The following is a 21,132-nucleotide window of genomic DNA, read 5'->3' as shown; positions in this document are numbered from 1 at the left end:
GCACGTATGAAATACTTTTAGCTAATTTAATATTGCACAGTTTGCACTGCACATGGTAATCATCGTTGAGTTGGATTATGAAGCACTCAATAATCGAAGTTGGGCCACATTTGTAGATTTTCTTGATCTATATTAAATAATAAATACCTAAGCAGTCAATTTCATTCTTACATTGAATAAAATACCTAATCCAATTCCAAGTCCACTACATTGTAAATATATGGAAAAAAAAGTGGTAACTCAGTGGAGTATCACTCCGAATTTCAGGGTATTGCTCAGGGTTTTATGTTGGGCATTTGATTCTGGGCTGTTTAGCCTTGTACGTAGCCTCTAGGTTGATGTGTCCTGCAGGTTAATAGCCTAGTAAGGGTTAGTTTCCGGACCAATTATCTTTCCTAGTAAAAGAAATATGAAAAAAAAAACTATAACCATCTTGTAGGTTATTTACTTAATAAAGATAAACATTCATAATTCGTGGAGGCCAACTTAGTAATATAATAATATTTTTAATTATCTATTATAGTTGGTAGCTTGTCTGATGGTAGATATATCAATGTCCTTACATTATATTGTACCTCGACTTAAGGTTTTAGAACGTTATATTATGATGATAAGTATTCAAAGTAAGGATTTCATCAGACACTCGTCTAAGTAAATTGCTAGATAATCATGCTTTAATGTTTGAACTCTTCTTTAGGTAACGTTTGAATCGAAACCTAAAATATTATATATCGATCGAACCAGACTTAAACGTACATCGTATTATATTTATATGTATAATTATTAATAATAAGTAAAGGAAAAACATAGAGGCAATCTAAAATATTATTCTTAACATATAGACAAATGAACATCTTGCTTTCATTAGGTACAAGTGGAGTCTTCATCCACATGTTCCTAGGTAGAGTTAGATTTTTGTTTGTGTCTTCCGAGTTCTTTTTCTCGGTGGTGGTGAATTTCGGACAAGTGAGAGAGGAGTGAAATAAGTATGAGAAAAGAAAAGAACAAAATTATCATTTATAATATACTTCCTCCGTTTCATTATGCTTTTGAAAAACTATTTTGACCCAAAGAAAGTCTCTTATCATATGACAAATAAAATTAATATTTCTATATTGTTAGTTTTCTATTAAAAAATACAATAATAATAATACTATTTTCTTACAATTTACTAACATGAATTATGAGTAATTAACCGTCAAAGTATAATTTTGAATATTGTGCTATTTTAATATATATTTTGAAAAGGAGGGAGAAACATTTAAATCGTTCTTTAATGAACTTTTAAGAATGCATTTTTTTAGAACGAACTTTAAAAATGCAATTTCTGTAAAAAAAAACTTAAAGTATGCAATTTCTTTATTCTGATTTGACTGACCTAATATAAACATATTAAAACTTGTATAAATTTATCTTGACTATTTTAGATAATCTTCTTTAATTTTATCATTACATCCTCATCCAAAATGAGTTGTAAATCATCCTTTAAGGGGATGCAAGAGTCACATAAGAGAAATGCACATTATTTTAGAAAAATTGTTGATAAAGAAAGAGAAAACTTGAAGAGTTAGAGATAAGGAATCTAACGATGTGGTGGGACCATGGCAGGTCTAAATGAATATCTACTTTCCTAAGTTTTAGTTGTACATTGAATTCAATAAAAATAAAATAAGATTCACATAAAAAAAATAAAAAACAAAAGAGGACAATAAATAAGATGCTTCCCTTTCAATCAAAAACTACACCATAACCCGACAAACCCTTTTTTCCAGCCATCTGATTCCCCACTTCTTGATAAGAATCTCCTTCTTCTTCCTTCGACCCTCCACTAATTTTAATTATTTGGGTCCTCGTCAACCAATCAATTTATTATTTTGTTTGTTTGTAGTACTCTTTCAATACTATATTGCTACTACTTGTACTTTTTATGAACCTTGCTCTTGTTTGGATGATCCTGCTCCATACATCTGGCGTCTCTAATTATTTTTGGAAAATTTTGTGAGGTGTCGTTGAGGTTTGGCTTAATTCTCAAAATATCCTTATTGAAATTTGGAATTTAAAGTTTAAGCTTCAATGGTATCTTGTGAAATTAATTCACTTGAATTTCGGTGTATGATAACAGTATTTTGAGTCCAAACACAAAGTTCAGGGGTATTTGAGGAATTTCCTAAATGTGTGGGGTAATTTGAGAATTACGTCAAACCTCGAGAAATTTTCCACTATTTTTTGTTTGGATCGACAAAAGTCTAGTATTTTCTTTGTTTTGTTTTAAAGAAACGTAGGAGTTTGATACGAGAATTCAGGAGAAGGAAAGAGATAAAGAGAAAGAAGAACAGAGACTCATGTGATGAAAAGAGAAAAGTACATACTAAATATAGTAATTGCATGTGTTTTAGAACAGACTAAAATGATAAGTGTTTCATTTATTTTAGAATGGAGGCAGTATATGCCCGACTCTAGTGTGATACTAGCGTTTATACTTGTGCAATGTACAAACTAAATTTGAGGAGAATTTTTATCACACCCGAGTGTATCATGCTCAAGGTATATCCAATGCTATCTTTTATTCATTGCTCATTTAAAATCTTCAAATGAGCACAATGACGGACTAGGTGGAACTCCAAATGAGCAGAAATTGACCTTGAGTGTACCATGCATATAATACACCGTGTGTGATTAATGAACTCATATTTTAAGTTATAAAGAAATTTGATAGAAATTTGTTAAAAAAATACAATTCAATAAGCCTTTTCAATATTTTTAAAAAGGTACAAAGAGAACTAGGTTAATTTTTTTTTTATCTCAAAGAAGAAACCTAACGAATAAATAATCAAAAAGTCTTTTCCTATATGTGTAAAATTTACTACTATTATTGTTACTACATAAAAGTGAATAATTTCTAGGAACCACAATGCTTTTAGAAAATTTAGGCATCAACATGTGAAGAAAATTGCCTTACCAGAAAGATGAAAATTTTAAAGTGAAGAAATCATCATGGAAACATCATCACAGGTTCCACCTTGTCCCTTATTTTGATAAATAAGTTATTTACATCTAGGCATCTAGTCTAATATTCAAAAACCGCTATTCGTATAGATACGTATTCAAGTGTCTATTTTAGACCGTCTTTGATCTTTTGGTTGGATATTAGTAAAATATAGGGATAAAAGAAACGACTTTTTCCCTTTCTTTTCTTGAGCATTGTCATATTCCCTTTATTTTCTCCATGAAACTTCTCCTGCGCCATTCAAGAACAACAATTATATGATTTTGGATTCATATATAGAAGTGAGTTCATATGAGAATGAATACTTATATGAGAAATGAGAATGATTTTATGCGCTATAACTCTTATAGATAAGTGATGTAGCTCTGATGAAAATGTGACGTACCTCCAAAAAAAATAAAGACGTTATGAAATTTGTGAAGGATAACTTTCTTTATTTAATATATCATTACAACAAACAAAACAAGGCAACTCACATAAATAAGTAAAAGAACAAAAATGCCTAGTGAGTTTAATCATTTGGCGTTCCCTTCCAATATAATGAATATGAAGACTGGAAATTATAAATGAAACAACAAACTGTCCGTTACAAAACAAAAGAAAAAGGGAGCCGTGCTCATACTTGCAATTACCAAATCACCATTCCCCTCCCTCCACGGAATGTTTCCCTGCACAAAATCAATAACAAATACTTGTCTCCTAGATGTTACTCCCTCCGTCCCAATTTAGTTGCTACATTTTGACCGTAGGCACTATTGACGTCATAACTTTGACTATCTTTTACTCCATATACATAAGAAAAAGCCTAGTTATGTTGGATCTTGTTTGATTCGTCCCAATTTGTATTTTCCAAATATATAATTTTTATAATTTTTTCATATATGTAATTTAAGATATTGGTGTTTGAAATTGCATCTCGTAAACTGTGATAAATCAAATGTAGCAACTAAATTGGGACAGAGGGAGTAATAAGTAATAGCTTAATTGGAATACAGGTTATGATGCTGCTACTTATGATTAGTGGTTGATATGGGCCATGGTATGGCGTGGTGCCGTGGTCTCATGCCCGAGTATGAATTAACTAGGAGACTGTACTTCATGAGTTCATGTGAGCCTAATAAATTAAAATTTGAAAGTATATAGAAAGAAAAATTTAAGTGGGAGAAGTGTACAAATTACTCCAATGGACATATAATGGAAGTCATTATTCGATGAGCATCTTTTGGCATGCATCAAATAATTAAGGAATAGGAATCCAAGAACAAAATTGAAATATTTGGTATCTCATGCATATCTGTCATTGTGTGTCTCAAAACTGTACCACCCTCTAATGTTTTCTAGAGACTAGTATTAATCGACATTGTACATTTGTACGTACTACATCTTCCCTAAAATTTTAATTTGTGACCCCAAATTAATAAGAATAATAATGCAGTACAGTTTGAAGAATTGTCCAAAAGCAGCTTGTTTGACAAAGAGAATCTCTCCATCATTGGATTCTAAGGGTAATACTGTTTAAATCATTACTCGTTGGTTTGAGGGTAACAAGGTGAAATTCTAGTGAATCCTTCTTAGATATGGCAACAAATATGCACATCATGCTTTTATGTCATTGGCAATCATATTGTGTGACGGAGTCAAGTTTCTCTGTTTGGTTCGAAGTAAGGTGATCTCTTTTATGTGAGTTTTTTTTTTTTTTTGAGAGAAGCTTCATTACTTCAGAATGGAGGAAGTATATGTTTATGAGACAAAATGTAGCGCTGAAATTCAAGAATTGTGCGACTGAGGAGGTCTGAGAGTAGAACATAGACTTTAGAACAATTAATTTGCGACTATCTCATATGAACTGAGAAATAATAATAGAGGAAGTATATATTTTCTCATAAATTTAACTATTTATTCCCTCTAAATTTCATTAATTTTATTTTGACCCCCACTAAATATATTTTTTAGATCCGTCATTGCCTGCACTAGTTTAAAGTTCCGACTCTTATAAGTGGTGAGTATGTTAAATATAGGTCTGGGTCTCACGCACCCATCACAAGGAGAGAAAAAGCTCAACTTCAGAATACTTAGGAGATCCACCTTAAAATCATATGGCAATAATGTGAGTAGCCCCTTTGCAGCATAAAGTGAACCCATCTTTCTTCTTTTATCAATGTGAAACACACATATGTGTTTTGCGCCATACATTATAGTTTCAACACTGCCTTTCACATGTGGGGTCCCTTTTTTAGTTGGCCTGAAGTAAATTAACGGTCCCAACTGTGGGTTTAGCTCTGATACCAGCCATGTTATATATGGGTCTGGCTGGCACCCATCACAAGGAGAGAAAGTTTAATTCATAAGACTAAAAATGTTTCAACTTGAAACCATATGGCAATAAAGGGAGTAGCCCCTTAATTTGCAACATAAAATGACCCTATCTTTTATCTTTTATTAATGTGGAACACTCACATGTATTGTGCGCCATACATTTTAGCTTCAACAAAGTATGAACTTTTTTTCAACAAAAATTGCGATTCCAATATTCTTGTAACTCATACTTTACTTTCACACATCATAGAAGTAGATCTTGATTTATGTTAAACAAAAGCTTTTTCTATTATTTGTACTAGTACTCAAAGTGTATTATCCTCTCAAGTCTCAGACTCTCACACACTGTACTAGTTTGTGATTAAGGTTAATTGCCCCCTCAAGTACTTAGTAGGCTAGCTACAATCGGATCACTACCATCATCGGTTTTAAATAATCATAAACTGAAGATGCAGAAATAAACGATAGTATAGCTAGAGAAGTGCTCTTTTTGGCTGGCAAAGTAATATGCCAAGTCTAAGAGTTAGACAGAAAATTGAACAATATTTTGTCCTCAGATTAACATGATGTCTGTTTACTTGTACAAAATTGTATTAATCAATCAAAGAATTAGCTAATATTTAGACAAGGTAAAAATATAGACTTTATATGTAAATTCCCCGTCGTAACTGGTAAGAAATGTATGACACTTTTAGATTGAACTTTGACCGTAATAGTTTAGTAGAATTATGATTTAAAATATCATAAAACATTTAAAATGAATCTAAAATAAGTACTTAAAAACTAATTTTTGAAAAAAATAGTAGTGTCTTAATTATACTATAGATTTATGAAACAGATGAGATATTCATATACTAATTTTTGTTACATATAAGTTAAAGAATTAGAGACCAAACATATATCTCCGGTTTTACCATTTTGGGAAACCATTACTAATTACTCTCAAATTTATGTTCATAGAATTATAATAAAATAATATTATTGTAGGATTTTTCAAGACAAATCTAATTGTATAAATTTAGAATTTATATTTGTCACATTATAAGGGATATTTATGATTAAAACAAATTCTTGTAAAGTGTGTGGGTCTATATATTGAAACAGACGGAGTATATAATCTACATTATTTATTTATTTCGAAAATCTCTAAACTAACATCATGATATATTTGCTAGATTTGGGAAAACTCATCAACCTTAGTGATTGCCATTGATCAATATTTATAATAATACATCCGAGATAGTCCGATTATGATTAGAAAACCTATCCAAACTATAATTCTAGGAATGAAATATATCCTAACTCTATTTATGTTCTATCAATATTTATCCTTGTAGCCTGTCACTAAATTACACGACATTCAAGCAATGAGTTCTGAAATTATTAGGGTAGATACATGAAAAATAGGAAGAATGTGATATTATGTCTTGATACATATGATAGTAGTAGAAAAGAGCTTTAAAATCTTGGCAAAAGATTCATGGAACAACGCAAGTTATTTATTCAATTGCATATGGTAACGAATTATTGTGCATATCAAACTCTCATATATAATTACTTAATTAGATTCAGCAACTAATATATTCATACATAATTACATATATTCATACAGTATCAATGGAGAAATAGAAAAAGACACCAAAAGACGTCGTAAGCAATGAGAGAAAAGCATCTTACACGTGATGATAAGCTCATATATTCATGGAATTTTCATGACTTGGGCCCTCATCATGGTACACTTTGTCCTGCAATCTATTTCTTTCCTGTTTAGATGGAATCTTTCTAAATTATGGAGGTGTACTAACTACTACTTTTAGCCTACTTTTTTCTCAATTTTTATTTTATTTTTGTTGATTTCTACAAATAATTTCAAAGTTTTCCACATATAAATGTAATTTGTAATGTATCTTATATCACGAAATAATTTATAAGATTTGGCAATTATTTACCAATATATCATTGGATACTATAAAGATATTAAGTTATGTAGGATGTTACTATGTCAGTTGCCACCCAATAACTAAGGATCAAGTTTCATTAAAATCACTCTAACGGAGATCTCATACACCCATGAACGAGATATCACTCGAGCAAATTGTTTTAAGCTAAGTTGTCTTATAATTAGAAACGTGAATACAAAATATTTTATTCAGTTAGATATTATTTATAATATTTTATAAAAAGCTTCTTTCTAAACTTGAAAAGGCCACAAGCACACCCTCGTTAAATAAAAAGCCTCTTCCTAAACTTGAAAAGGCTACACCCTTGTTGAATAACTCCGATACAACTTTGGATCCAATAGAGTTGTAGACTTTATAACACAAAGTTTACAACTCTATTGGATCCACAACCATTCATCCATAGCAAAGGTTAAGATTTTTCCACACCATCCACCCATCATTTCCTCTCCTCTTGCACACCCTAGTTTCTACCCTTTATCACCAATTAAGTACCAAATCCCACAGCCACAATCTCCGCCACTTGATGCGCCACATAGAGGTCGCCGCCAGCCGGCCACCACACAACTTACGCATCTTAACCATCTATGTCATACACCAAGGTCGAATTAATGGTCTTTATTTTAAAAATACAAAAGAACCCTTCTTTTATGCCTTTCACGGTTTCACCATTTGACTACCACAATTGCTATCAACATCATCCCCATAATTGCACCGTATACTCGTTGCCTAACATGTGCCCATAGACGCACGTTTCACAAACCATATTAACAATCAAGTAATGTTCTCTACAAATATCACCTTCAGGGATTAGTCCAATTTGATATCTATTATGAATAAAATGTGTACATCTAGCTAATATACTTCCCTAAATTCTCTTAAAAAATTCCCGCAAATCTCAAAACACGTCCTAACGTTACCTTATCTTCCAAAATAACCTCATTGTATGTGTATTTTGGTTCTTTTAGCACAACATATTATTAATTTTGAGATAATAAATGCTATCGGTAATTTACCTTTGATAAAAATATTCAAAAATAAATTAAATAATGTATAACTCTTCTATTGCACTAGAATTGTTTAAAAAAAAGGCGTTTTAAGTTGTACTTTATGTTTATATCCGGTTGTACCATACATCTGAGGCTATTTCTTTGCTCATTGTTCATTCATTGAGCTTCAAATGAGCAAGAAATGAATAATGAGCCAAAAAAAAACTTGAATATACGTTACATCCAACTGTACAACATAGGTTGTGATGGGTGAGGATAAATGAATTTTTAAATAACCTTGATTATAACGTACATTTAAGGCTATATCTTTGCTCATTGCTAATTCATATGAGCTCCAAATGAGGAAAAACCGAGTAACGAGAAAGAAAAAAAAAAGCCTCGAGTATACGATACATTCAGCTAGGGCATAGTTTTGAGGGGGGAGGCCGGGAGGGTAAATGAATTTTCCACTAGACATGAAAAGTAGGAGTATCAAGTATGTGAAGATTCGTGGACAAGGGAGAATCTGATAGTACAAATATTTGACCAAGAAGAGAGGGAAGAGGAAGGAGCCAATTCAGGTAAACGTGGAGGTGTCGGCTGAATGCGTTATGACACTTTTATGACAATTTTGACATCCCACAACTCTTTATAACGTTGGAGAATCGGTTCACCGCATACACACGCTCATCACCGATGCTTTCTAAATTCTCATAGGTGTTTTGGCCTTCATGACGGGCTCTTCTTCTTCGAGATTCCTTTACTTCTACTATGCAATCAATCTGCTAATATGAAAATTATAAGAATGTGTAGCCAAAAATCGTCCTTGAGTGTTTTAAGGTTTTATGGTCATTTCAAATGTTAGATGACTTAGATCCCTTTTCTCCTCTCTCAAGATGTGTTATGCCTAGGGCTGAGCAAAAATTTTGGATACTCGAACGCAGTTCAATAGGGTCCGGGTTCAAAAAAGGATGGCCAATTGCATACGGTTCCAAATATGGGTAGTATTTTTTCGGACCAGGTACCTGGTATAACCACATATGGGTCTGGTACCCAGCGGAACCGGATCTGAGACCAGGTACCCCGATACGAGGAATTGGTTTTTGGCATATGCGAGGTGTTTAGATAGCCCAAATATAATTATGGTCAAGTTAGTAAGCCTTTAGGTTTATTAAAATTTTATAGCTCAACCAACCTATTTTGTATATTGTTAAACTGACAAACGATACCCAGATCCGATACCCAACGGTTCAAAGTTTAGGTCCAAATATTTAATACCTGGTTGTGCTAGTTCCAATTTCAATTTCAGTATTTTGGGACCCGTCAGTTTCGGGTCTACGAAATTTCACCGGATGCCTAGTTTGTGCTAAACTCCAGTTACACCCCTAAATTTTACAAAAATAAGCTTGTGTAAATATTTCAGTGTTAGACTAATAATTTAATGTGCTGCCTTTTCTTTTGTACGGAATCTCAATAATAGGTACACTCTAGCCACTAGAACCCCTTATAAAGTATCTAAACAAATATATTGAAAGGCGTGTGTGACAACATATACACGCCACGTGTCAGATCTGTTACTCCACTAGAATTGTCCAATGGGTACATTAGTCATGTCGATTAACAAAAGTAAATTTAGTTTGCAACAAGATTTGAACCCGCGACCTCTTGCTATTATAACATAACACAACTACCATCTCAACCAACTTTTATTCATGCTTTAAGTGTCCACAATAAAATTTTAATTACCATCTAGGAAAGATATAATACATATAAGAAGCCACCAGAGAATCAACCCTCTTTGTAAAGATAAACCCAGAGGCCATCGCTTTGCATTATGAAAAAAGAAAATCTCACTTACATAACTACAAAAGTGGAAGTAAGGATGTGTAAATCAATAAACATTATAAAAAATCTAAAAATCTATTTAGCATGGAAACTTTCATGAAGATCATGTTTCCCGTTTTCGAAACTCGAGAGGACAAAATTTCTTTGAAAGACCAGCGAGTTTCATGCCTTAATGATCTTCAGTAACAAAATGAGAGTTTCCTAACTAAAAATATCTTAGCTAACTCTATAGTTTATGCCCTATTATATACATCTTTTGTCGGTAATGAACAAAATTACAACAGATTTCTATGCAACAATAGTTATTTCAACATAAATTTTGGTTTCACAAGAAATGAACAAATGAGGTGAGGCTTTTTCGAGACAACACAAATGTGCCAAGCACCTGTGTAATGTTACAAGTCACATCGGCTTTCCTAGGAATGTTTCGGAAGAAAATATGTTCATCCCCGAAAAAGTCCAAAAATATCCCAACACAGCCAAAATTGAAGGTTATAATACACGCTTTCGGACCTGCCGGGGTACGAGTTTCGAACGCCACGGGATCCTCCAAGGGCCATGGTAGGTCGTTGGAAAGTAGTCATGTGACTTTGAACGAATTTATCGATGCATTTAAGTTCATTTCGAATCAATTTTGTCTTTCACGAGAAATGAACAAATAGAGTATTTAGTGGCTTTTCGAGGCAATGAAAATGGTGCCAAGCACACGCGCAACGTTACAAGTCACGTAGGCACTCCTAAGAATGTTTCGGGATAAAATATGATCAGGCTCGAATAAGTAAAAAAAAATGTGTCGAAACAACCAAAATTGAAGGTTAAAATACATGCTTTCGGACTTTCTCGTGGCCCGAGCTTCGAACGCCACAGATGGCCTTCAAGGGCCATGGGAGGTCGTTGGAAAGAAGTCATGTGGCTTGGATTGAATATATGGATGCCTTTACGTTCATTTGGAGTCAATTTTGGGTTTCACGAGAAATGAACAAATGGAGTCTTTAGAGACTTTTCGAGGCAATACGAATGGTGTCAAGCACACGCGCAACGTTACAAGTTATGTCGGCACTCCTATGAATGTTTCGGGAGAAATATGACCAGGGTCGAAAAAGTCAAAAAAATGTCCCAAAAATAGCCAAAATTGAAGGTTATAAAACACGCTTTCGGACTTCTTCGGGGCCCGAGTTTTGAACGCAACAGGATGCGTCCTAAGGCCATGGGAGGTCGTTGGAAAGGAATCATGTGGCTTGGAACGAATATATAGATGCCTTTACGTTAATTTCGAATCAATTTTGGGTTTCATGAAAAATGAACAAATCGAGTGTTTAGAGGCTTTTCGAGGCAATGAAAATGGTGGCAAGCACATTCGCAACGTTACAAGTCACATCGGCACTCCTGAGAATGTTTTGGGAGAAAATATCACCAGGCTCCAAAAAGTCAAAAGATGTTCCAAAAACAGCCACACACGCTTTTGGACTTTCCCGGCGCCCGAGCTTCGAATGCCACCGGATGCCTCCTGGAGGCATGGGAGGTTGTTGGAAAGGAGTCATGTGGCTTGGAACGTATATATGGATGTCTTTACGTTCATTTCGAGTCATTTTTGGGTTTCACGAGAAATGAGCAAATGGGGTGTTTAGAGGCTTTTCGAGGCAATGAAAATGGTGCCAAACATACGTGAAATGTTACAAGTCACGTCAGCACTCCTATGAATGTTTCGGGAGAAAATCTGACCAGGCTCGAAAAAGTCAAAAAAATGTCCTAAAAACACTCAAAATTGAAGGTTAGAATACACGATTTCGACCATTCCTGGGGCCCGAGCTTCCAACGCCACGGGATGCCTCCTACGGCCATGGAAGGTCGTTGGAAAGTAGTCATGTGGCTTGGAACAAATATATGGATGCCTTTATGTTCATTTCGAGTCAATTTTGGGTTTCACGAGAAATGAACAAATGAAGTGTTTAGAGGCTTTTCTAGGCAATGCAAATGGTGCCAAGAACATGCGCAACGTTAAAAGTCACGTCGGCACTTGTACGAATGTTTCTGGAGAAAATATGACTATGCTCGGATAAGTCAAAAAAATGTCCCAAAAACAGCCACAATTGAAGGTTTTAATACACGCTTTTGGACTTTTTCGGGGCCCAAGTTTCGAACGCCAAGGGAGGAATCCTAGGGCCATGGGAGGTCGTAGGAAAAGAGTCATGTGGTTTGGAACGAATATATAATGTCTTTACGTTAATTTCGAGTCAATTTTGGGTTTCACGAGAAATGAACAAATGGAGTGTTTAGAGGCTTTTCGAGGCAATGAAAATGGTGGCAAGCACACTCGCAACGTTACAAGTCACGTCGGCACTCCAAAGAATGTTTCGGGAGAAAATATGATCAGGCTCGAAAAAGTAAAAAAAAAGTCCCAAAAACAGCCAAAATTGAAGGTTATAATACATGGTTTCGGGCTTTCCCAGATCCCGAGCTTCAAACACCATAGGATGCCTCCTAGGGCCATGGGAGGTTGTTGGAAAGGAGTCATGTGGCTTGGAACAAATATATGGATGCCTTTACGTTCATTACGAGTCAATTTATGTTTCACGAGAAATAAACAAATGGAGTGTTTAGAGGTTTTTCGAGGAAATGAAAATGATGCCAAGATAACGCACAACGTTACAAGTCACGTTGGCACTCTTAAGAATGTTTGCAAATAAAATATGACCGGCTCGGAGAAGTCAAAAAAATGTCCCAAAAATAGCCAAATTGAAGGTTATAATACACGCTTTCGGCCTTTTCCAGGGTCCAAGCTTCAAACGTCACGGGATGCCTCCTACGGCCATGGGAGGTCGTTGGAAAGTAGTAATGTGATTTGGAACGAATTTATCGATGCATTTACGTTCATTTCGAATCAATTTTGTCTTTCACGAGAAATGAACAAATGGAGTATTTAGTGGCTTTTCGAGGCAATGAAAATGGTGCCAAGCACACGCGCAACCTTACAAGTCACGTGGACTCTCCTAAGAATGTTTCGAGATAAAATATGACCAGGCTCCAATAAGTAAAAAAAAGGTGCCAAAACAACCAAAATTGAAGGTTATAATACACGCTTTTGGACTTTTTCGAGGCTCTAGTTTCGAACGCAACAGGATGCGTCCTAGGGCCATGGGAGGTCGTTGGAAAGAAGTCATGTGGCTTGGATTGAATATATGGATGCCTTTCACTAGTAAAATAAATGCTATTTGCTGCGGTTAAAAAGTGGCATATTGCTGCGGTTTTGGGCGCGCAGCAATAGGTAATAATTATATTGCTGCGGTTTTAAACCGCAGCAATATCTACAAATATTGCTGCGGTTTTTAGTCCAAACCGCAGCAATATTATTATGTATTATGGATTTAACATAGCGTATTGCTGCGGTTTTGGGCCAAAACCGCAGTAATATTTCAAACTATTGTTGCGGTTTTGGCCCAAAACCGCAGCAATAGGCCCTGGTAACCAAAAAAAATTTTTTTTTTTTTTTGCATTTTGCATTTTGCAATCACATTTGAAAGATTAAAATCAGGCAACAAATCCATCCACTATCCACCAAATTCATAAACGAACTGAAGATAAAATGACATATAAATCAGATTGATATATATAAATAAAAAAAATAACTACATAAATAATACAAAAATAAAATGAAAAAGCAAAAAAAAAAACAGTTACAACTAAATGACTAATAAAAATATAATAAGAACAATATTAAAAAAATAAAAAACTGAAAATAAAAAACCCTAAAACAAAAAATAATGAACTGAAAAATGAAAGTGAAATATAGCCAAGAACAGCGATTCAACGTCCGGCGAGCAGCGAGAAGGAGGACGAACAGCGACAAAGAGGACGAACAAAATCTTGCAAAAATAAACGTAAACAACTTTAAAAATTAAAATCGTAAAACTCAAAGCAGAAAGGACAAAATATCGAAAAAAACACAAGAACTTGAATGTCAAAATCAGAGAAATACCTGATGAAAACAAGATCTGAAAGACGACGGCTTCGAGAGGAACAACGAAGGTTCGCGAGTGCTTCGAAGGGTCGATCTGAAAGACGACCGAACGCGAGAGGAAAGACGAAGGTTTTCGCGAGGGCTTCGAAGGGTCGATCTGAAAGACGACCGAACGCGAGAGGAACGACGAAGGTTCGAGAGGGCTTCGAAGGGTCGATCTGAAAGACGACCGAACGCAAGTTCTTCGACTGGTGAGGAAGAGGAAATCTCGACGAAGCAACCGAGCGCAAGGTCTTCGAAAAGAGAACGTTGACGACGGCTTGCTGTCGACGAAAAGAGAACGTCGGCGAGGGCTTGCTGTCGACGAAAAGAGAACGTCGACGAGGGCTTTGCTGTCGACGAAAAGAGAAGGCCACGAAGAGATCCGGCGAGGTTGAGAGGAGAGAGAGAGGTTGAGAGGAGGAGAGAGAGAGAGGGGATGAGAGGAGGAGAAACGGCGTGTGCTGTGTAGTGTGATAGAAGTGAGAAAGAAAAACCCTAACTCATGACATGTAGGCTTTATATTTTTTTTAAAAAAAAATTAATGATATTGCTGCGGTTTCTGATAAGAACCGCAGCAATATATTAAAGTTTTATTTTTTAATATTATTTTAAAATATTGCTGCGGTTTTTGTTAAAAACCGCAGCAATATATCTAGTAAAATAGTCAACCTTTTTCAAAAAAATTTCTGTTAATACTATATTGCTGCGGTTTTTTTATAAAAACCGCAGCAATATTGTCAATTTCTATTTTTTTTTCTTTTTGCGTGTTATATTGTTGCGTATAGGTAAAACCGCAACAATATCACCGCAGCAAATAGCATTTATTCTACTAGTGTTTACGTTCATTTGGAGTCAATTTTGGGTTTCACGAGAAATGAACAAATGGAGTCTTTAGAGACTTTTCGAGGCAATACGAATGGTGTCAAGCACACGCGCAACGTTACAAGTTATGTCGACACTACTATGAATGTTTCGGGAGAAATATGACCAGGGTTGAAAAAGTCAAAAAAATGTCGCAAAAACAGCCAAAATTGAAGGTTATAAAACACGCTTTTGGACTTTTTCAGGGGCCGAGTTTCAAACGCAACAGGATACATCCTAGGGCCATGGGAGGTCGTTAGAAAGGAGTCATGTGGCTTGGAACGAATATATAGATGTCTTTACGTTAATTTCGAGTCAATTTTGGGTTACACGAGAAATGAACAAATGGAGTGTTTAGAGGCTTTTCGAGGCAACGAAAATGGTGTCAAGCACACTCGCAACGTTACAAGTCATGTCGGCACTTCTAAGAATGTTCGGGAGAAAATATTACCAGACTCGAAAAGGTAAAAAAAAAAAGTCCCAAAAACAGCCAAAATTGAAGGTTATAATACATGTTTTCGGGCTTTCTCGGGGCCCGAGTTTCGAACGCCACCGGATGTCTCCTAGGGCCATGGGAGATTGTTGGAAAGGAGTCATGTGGCTTGGAACGAATATATGGATGTCTTTAAGTTCATTTCGAGTCATTTTTGGGTTTCACGAGTAATGAACAAATGGGGTGTTTAAAGGCTTTTGAAGGCAATGAAAATAGTGCCAAACATACATGCAACATTACAAGTCATGTCTGCACTCCTATGAATGCTTCGGGTGAAAATATGACCAGGCCCAAAAAAGTAAAAAAAATGTCCCAAAAACACCCAAATTGAAGGTTAGAATACACGATTTCGGCATTTCCCGGGGCCTGGGATTCCAACGCAACGGGATGCCTCCTACAGCCATGGAAGGTCGTTGGAAAGTAGTCATGTGGCTTGGATTGCATCTATGGATGCCTTTACGTTCATTTCGAGTCAATTTTGGGTTTTACGAGAAATGAACAAATGGAGTGTTTAGAGGCTTTTCGAGGCAACGCAAATGGCGCCAAGCACACGCACAACGTTACAAGTCACGTCGGCAGTCCTACGAATCTTTCTGGAAAAAATATGACCATCCTCGGAGAAGTCAAAAAATGTCGCAAAGACAGCCAAAATTGAAGGTTATAATACACACTTTACAACTTTTTCGGGGCCCAAGTTTTTAACGCCAAGGGATGCATTCTAGGGCCATGGGAGGTCGTTGGAAAGGAGTCATGTGGCTTGGAACGAATATATAGATGTCTTTACGTTAATTTCGAGTTAATTTTGGGTTTCACGAGAAATGAACAAATGGCGTGTTTAGAGGCTTTTCGAGGCAATGAAAATGGTGGCAAGCACACTCGCAACGTTACAAGTCATGTCAGCACTCCTAGGAATGTTTCGGAAGAAAATATGACCAGGCTCGAAAAAGTCAAAAAAATGTCTCAAAAACAGCAAAACTTGAAGGATATAATACACGATTTCGAATTTTCCCGGGCCCGAGATTCGAACGCCACGGGATGCCTCTAATTAGGGCCATGGAGGTCGTTGGAAAGGAGTCATGTGGCTTCGAACAAATATATGGATGCCTTTACATTCATTTCGAGTCAATCTTGGGTTTAACGAGAAATGAATAAATGGGGTGTTTAGAGGCTTTTCGAGGCAATGAAAATTGTGGCAAGCACACGCACAATGTTACAAGTCATGTCAGCACTCATAAGAATGTTTGCGGAGAAAATATTACCGGGCTCGGAGAAGTCAAAAAAATGTCCCAAAAAAAGCCAAAATTGAAGGTTATAATACACTATTTCGACGTTTCCCAAGGCCCGAGCTTCGAACGTCACGGGACACCTCCTAGCGCCATTTGAGGTCGTTGGAAAGGAGTCATGTGGCTCGAAACGAATATAAGGATGTCTTTACGTTCATTTCGAGTCAACTTTGGGTTTCGCGAGAAATGAAAAAATGGGGTGTTTAGAGGTTTTTCGAGACAATTCAAATGGTGCCAAGCACACGTTCGACGTTACAAGTCACGTCAGCACTCCTACGAAAGTTTCGGGAGAAAATATGACTAGGCTCTGAGAAGTCAAAAAAATGTCCCAAAAACTGCCAAAATTGAAGGTTATAATACACAATTTCGGGCTTTCCCGAGGTCCGAGTTTCGAACGCCACAGGATGCCTCCTAGGGCCATGGGAGGTCGTTAGAAAGGAGTCATGTGGCTTGGAACAAATATATGGATGCCTTTACGTTCATTTCGAGACAATTTTGGATTTCGCGAGAAATAAACAAATAGAGTATTTAGAGGCTTTTCGAGGCAATGGAAATGGTGCCAAGCACACGCGCGACGTTTCAAGTCCTGTCGGCACTCTTAGAATTGTTTTCGAAGAAAATATGACCGGGCTCAGAAAAGTCAAAAAAATGTCCCAAAAACAGCCAAAATTGAAGGTTATAATACACGCTTTCAGCCTTTCCCGGGGCATGAGCTTCGAACGCCACGGGATGCCTCCTACGTCAATGGGAGGTCGTTGGAAAGTAGTCATGTGGCTTAGAACGAATATATGGATGCCTCTACGTCATTTCGAGTCAATTTTGGGTTTCATGAGAAATGAACAAATGGGTTGTTTAGAGGTTTTTCAAGGCAATGTAAATGGTGTCAAGCACACGCGCAACGTTATAAGTAACAACGACACTTCTAAGAATGTTTCGAGGGAAAATATGAACAGGTCGATGAAGTCCAAAAAATGTCTCAAAGACAGTCAAAATTGAAGGTTAATACACGTTTTCGGACTTTCCTGAGGCCCAAGATTCGAAAGCCACAAGATGCCTCCGATGGCCACGAGAGGTCGTTGGAAAGGAGTCATGTGACTTGGTACAAATATATGGATGCTTTTACATTCATTTCGAGTCAATTTTGGGTTTCAAGAGAAATGAACAAATGGGGTGTTTATAGGCTTTTCGAGGCAATGCAATTGGTGTCAAGCACACGCGCAATGTTACAAGTCACATCGGCACTCCTAGCAATGTTTCGGGAGAAAATATGACCAGGCTCGGATAAGTAAAAAAAAGTCCCAAAAACAGTCAAAATTGAAGGTTGTAATACATGCTTTCGGCATTTCCCGGGGCCCGAGTTTCGAATGCCACGGGATGCCTCCTAGTGACATGGGAGGTCATTGGAAAGGAGTCATGTGGCTTGGAACGATTATATGAATGCCTTTACGTTCATTTGGAGTCAATTTTAGGTTTCACGAGAAATGAACAAATGGAGTGTTTAGAGACTTTTCGAGGCAATGCAAATGGTGCCAAGCAAACGCATAACGTTTCATGTCACGTCGGCACTCTTACGAACGCTTCGGGAGAAAATATGATCAGGCCCGGAAAAGTTCAAAAATGTCCCAAAAACAGCCAAAAATGAAGGTAATAACACAGGCTTTTGCACTTTCTCGGGATTCGAGTTCCGAACGCCACGGGATGCCTCCTAGGGCCATGGGAGGTCATTGAAAAGGAGTTATGTGGCTTGGAACGAATATATGGATGCTTTTACGTTTATTTCGGGTCAATTTTGGGTTTCACGAGAAATGAACAAATGGAGTGTTTAGAGGCTTTTCGAAGCAATGAAAATGATGCCAAGCACATGCGCAATGCTACAAGTCACGTGGGCACTTCTAGGAATGTTTTAGGGAGAAAATATGACCAGGCTCGAATAAGTCAAAAAATGTCCCAAAAACAGCCAAAATTGAAGGTTATAAAATACGCTTTCGGACTTTCCCGGAGCCCGAGATTCGTACACCACGGGATGCCTCCTAGGGCCATGGGAGGTCGTTGGGAAGGAGTCATGTGGCTTGGAACGAATATATGGATGCCTTTACGTTCATTTCGAGTCAATTTTGGGTTTCACGAGAAATGAACAAATGGGGTATTTAGAGGCTTTTCGAGGCAATGCAAATGGTTTCTAGCACATGCGCAACGTTACAAGTCACGTCGGCACTCCTAGGAATGTTTCGGGAGAAAATATGACCAAGGTCGGAGAAATCAAAAAAATGTCCCAAAAACAGCCAAAATTAAAGGTTATAATACACGCTTTCGGACTTTTCCGTGGCCCGAGTTTCGAACGCCACAAGATGCCTCCTAGGGACATGGGAGGTCGTAGGAAAGGAGTCACGTGGCTTGGAATGAATATATGGATGCCTTTACTTTCATTCCGAGTCAATTTTGGGTTTCACGAGAAATGAAAAAATGGGGTATTTAGAGACTTTTCGGTGCAATGCGAATGGTGTCACGCACATGCGCAACGTTACAAGTCACGTCGACAATCTCAGGAATATTTCGGGAGAAAATATGACCAGGCTCGGATAAGTCCAAAAATGGCCCAAAATACAACCAAAATTGAAGGTTATAAGTAGTAAAAATAAAGGTGACCCAATCCGATAAAAAATTAGCCGAACTAATACTATGTCCATTCTTTTTCTATTACTACAATGTGTTTGGACACAATTTTTAAGGATTTGGAGCAATGAGTAGTTTAGCATAAAAGTAACTCTTTAATTAACTAGAGTAGGACATAAATCAACCTTAGAAAATAAAAGCAATTTTGTAAGACAATATGAGTAACTAATTATGATTTTAGTAAGATAAAGTAAGGGCAATATTGTCAATTAAAGTTGATTTTTATACAAACTTTGAATTGTTGCAATAGATGTGAAACTACCCAAAGTAGTAATTATTGTAATATAAAAATAACGGAGGAAGTATATTGTAGCCTCATCTCATGTAATACGAATCTATAATATGTAAACTTTTGTGTATTATAGGAGTTTTAGTGCTTTACCATTTAATACTACCATACATCATCTAATCTAAAATAAGTAAGATGTTGATGGAGACTGTGGAATTAAAGAAAGCAAAGAGACAGAAATAAAAAAAATTGTGGCCTATGTGTAGAAAGAATCGGTCTTATAGAAGACCATCTAATTTTAATTTAAAATTAGGTTTTTTTTTGGTATGATTAAGGGGATTCACTTGAGTGGGGATATGAGAAATTACTCAAATGAATCCTATGAGGTTTGATCCCTATACCTCAGGTATAACAGATGGAAAGCGATACAACTACTCAACCACAATTAGGCAACTTTTTAAGTTCAACTAGTATTTGGGCCTGAGCGTTGTCCTGGGTTGGTATTGTGTTTTCGACTTGATATGTATTTTTTTATATTCTCACTAAAATATATTAAGAAAAACTCAATATTTAAAAGGTACAAATATAATAATGTAGACACTTAAAGCATGATTAAAAGTTTTTTTTGAATAGTTTAAGCTATGTTGATTAACAAAAGTAAAATTAGCTTGCAACAAGATTTGAACCCATGGCCTCTTGTTATTATAACATCTCAACCAACTTTTAATCATGCTTTAAGTGTCCACATTATTATATTTGTATCTTTTAAATGTTGGAATTTCCTTAATATATTTTAGTAAGAATGGAATAAAATGCATATCAAGTTCGAAAACACAATACCAACCCGCAACAACGCCCGAGTCCAAATACTAATTTTTGACAAAAAGTGTATTTTGGAAAGTATTACTCACCAAATTTCCAGTTTCAGACAATGGAAGTACTATATAAACTTTGGGATGAAAGAATAGTACTTTTTATCACACCACTCAATCTATTTTTTGGCGTTTCGAATATGATTTTTTAATTTGATAAATAACTACTCTGAACCAATACATTTGACAATCATATTTCATTTTGAATCCTTGAACTAATTGACATTCATATTTCATTTTAGAATCCTTGCATTATCCCAAATACTACACTTAAGCTACGTTCTTTTAAACTGAACTAAACTTAATTTGTCTTAACTGAACTAAAATACATGAAAACAGTAAGACTAAACTGACTTAACTGAACTGAACTAAACTGAATTTTCATTAATTCAATCCAAAAGAGCATAGCATTAGTTACAATATTTCTAATGAAAGTAATAACAAGGAAACAAAAAAAAGATGTTTTCCTGCTTCACCAAAGCTTTCAATTTCAATAATATGCCATAAGGTAAGTTAGAGTTCCATGCAAGTAGGGGAATCTGAAAATCCCTCTTACAAGGGCTGAAACTCGATCCCAAATACAATCATACTAACACTATTAAGCTA

Source organism: Beta vulgaris, chromosome 9 (genome assembly GCF_026745355.1).
Source record: "Beta vulgaris subsp. vulgaris cultivar EL10 chromosome 9, EL10.2, whole genome shotgun sequence".
Lineage (NCBI taxonomy): Eukaryota > Viridiplantae > Streptophyta > Magnoliopsida > Caryophyllales > Amaranthaceae > Beta > Beta vulgaris.
The sequence above is the reverse complement of the archived record's forward strand: the minus strand, read 5'-3'. Positions refer to the sequence as shown.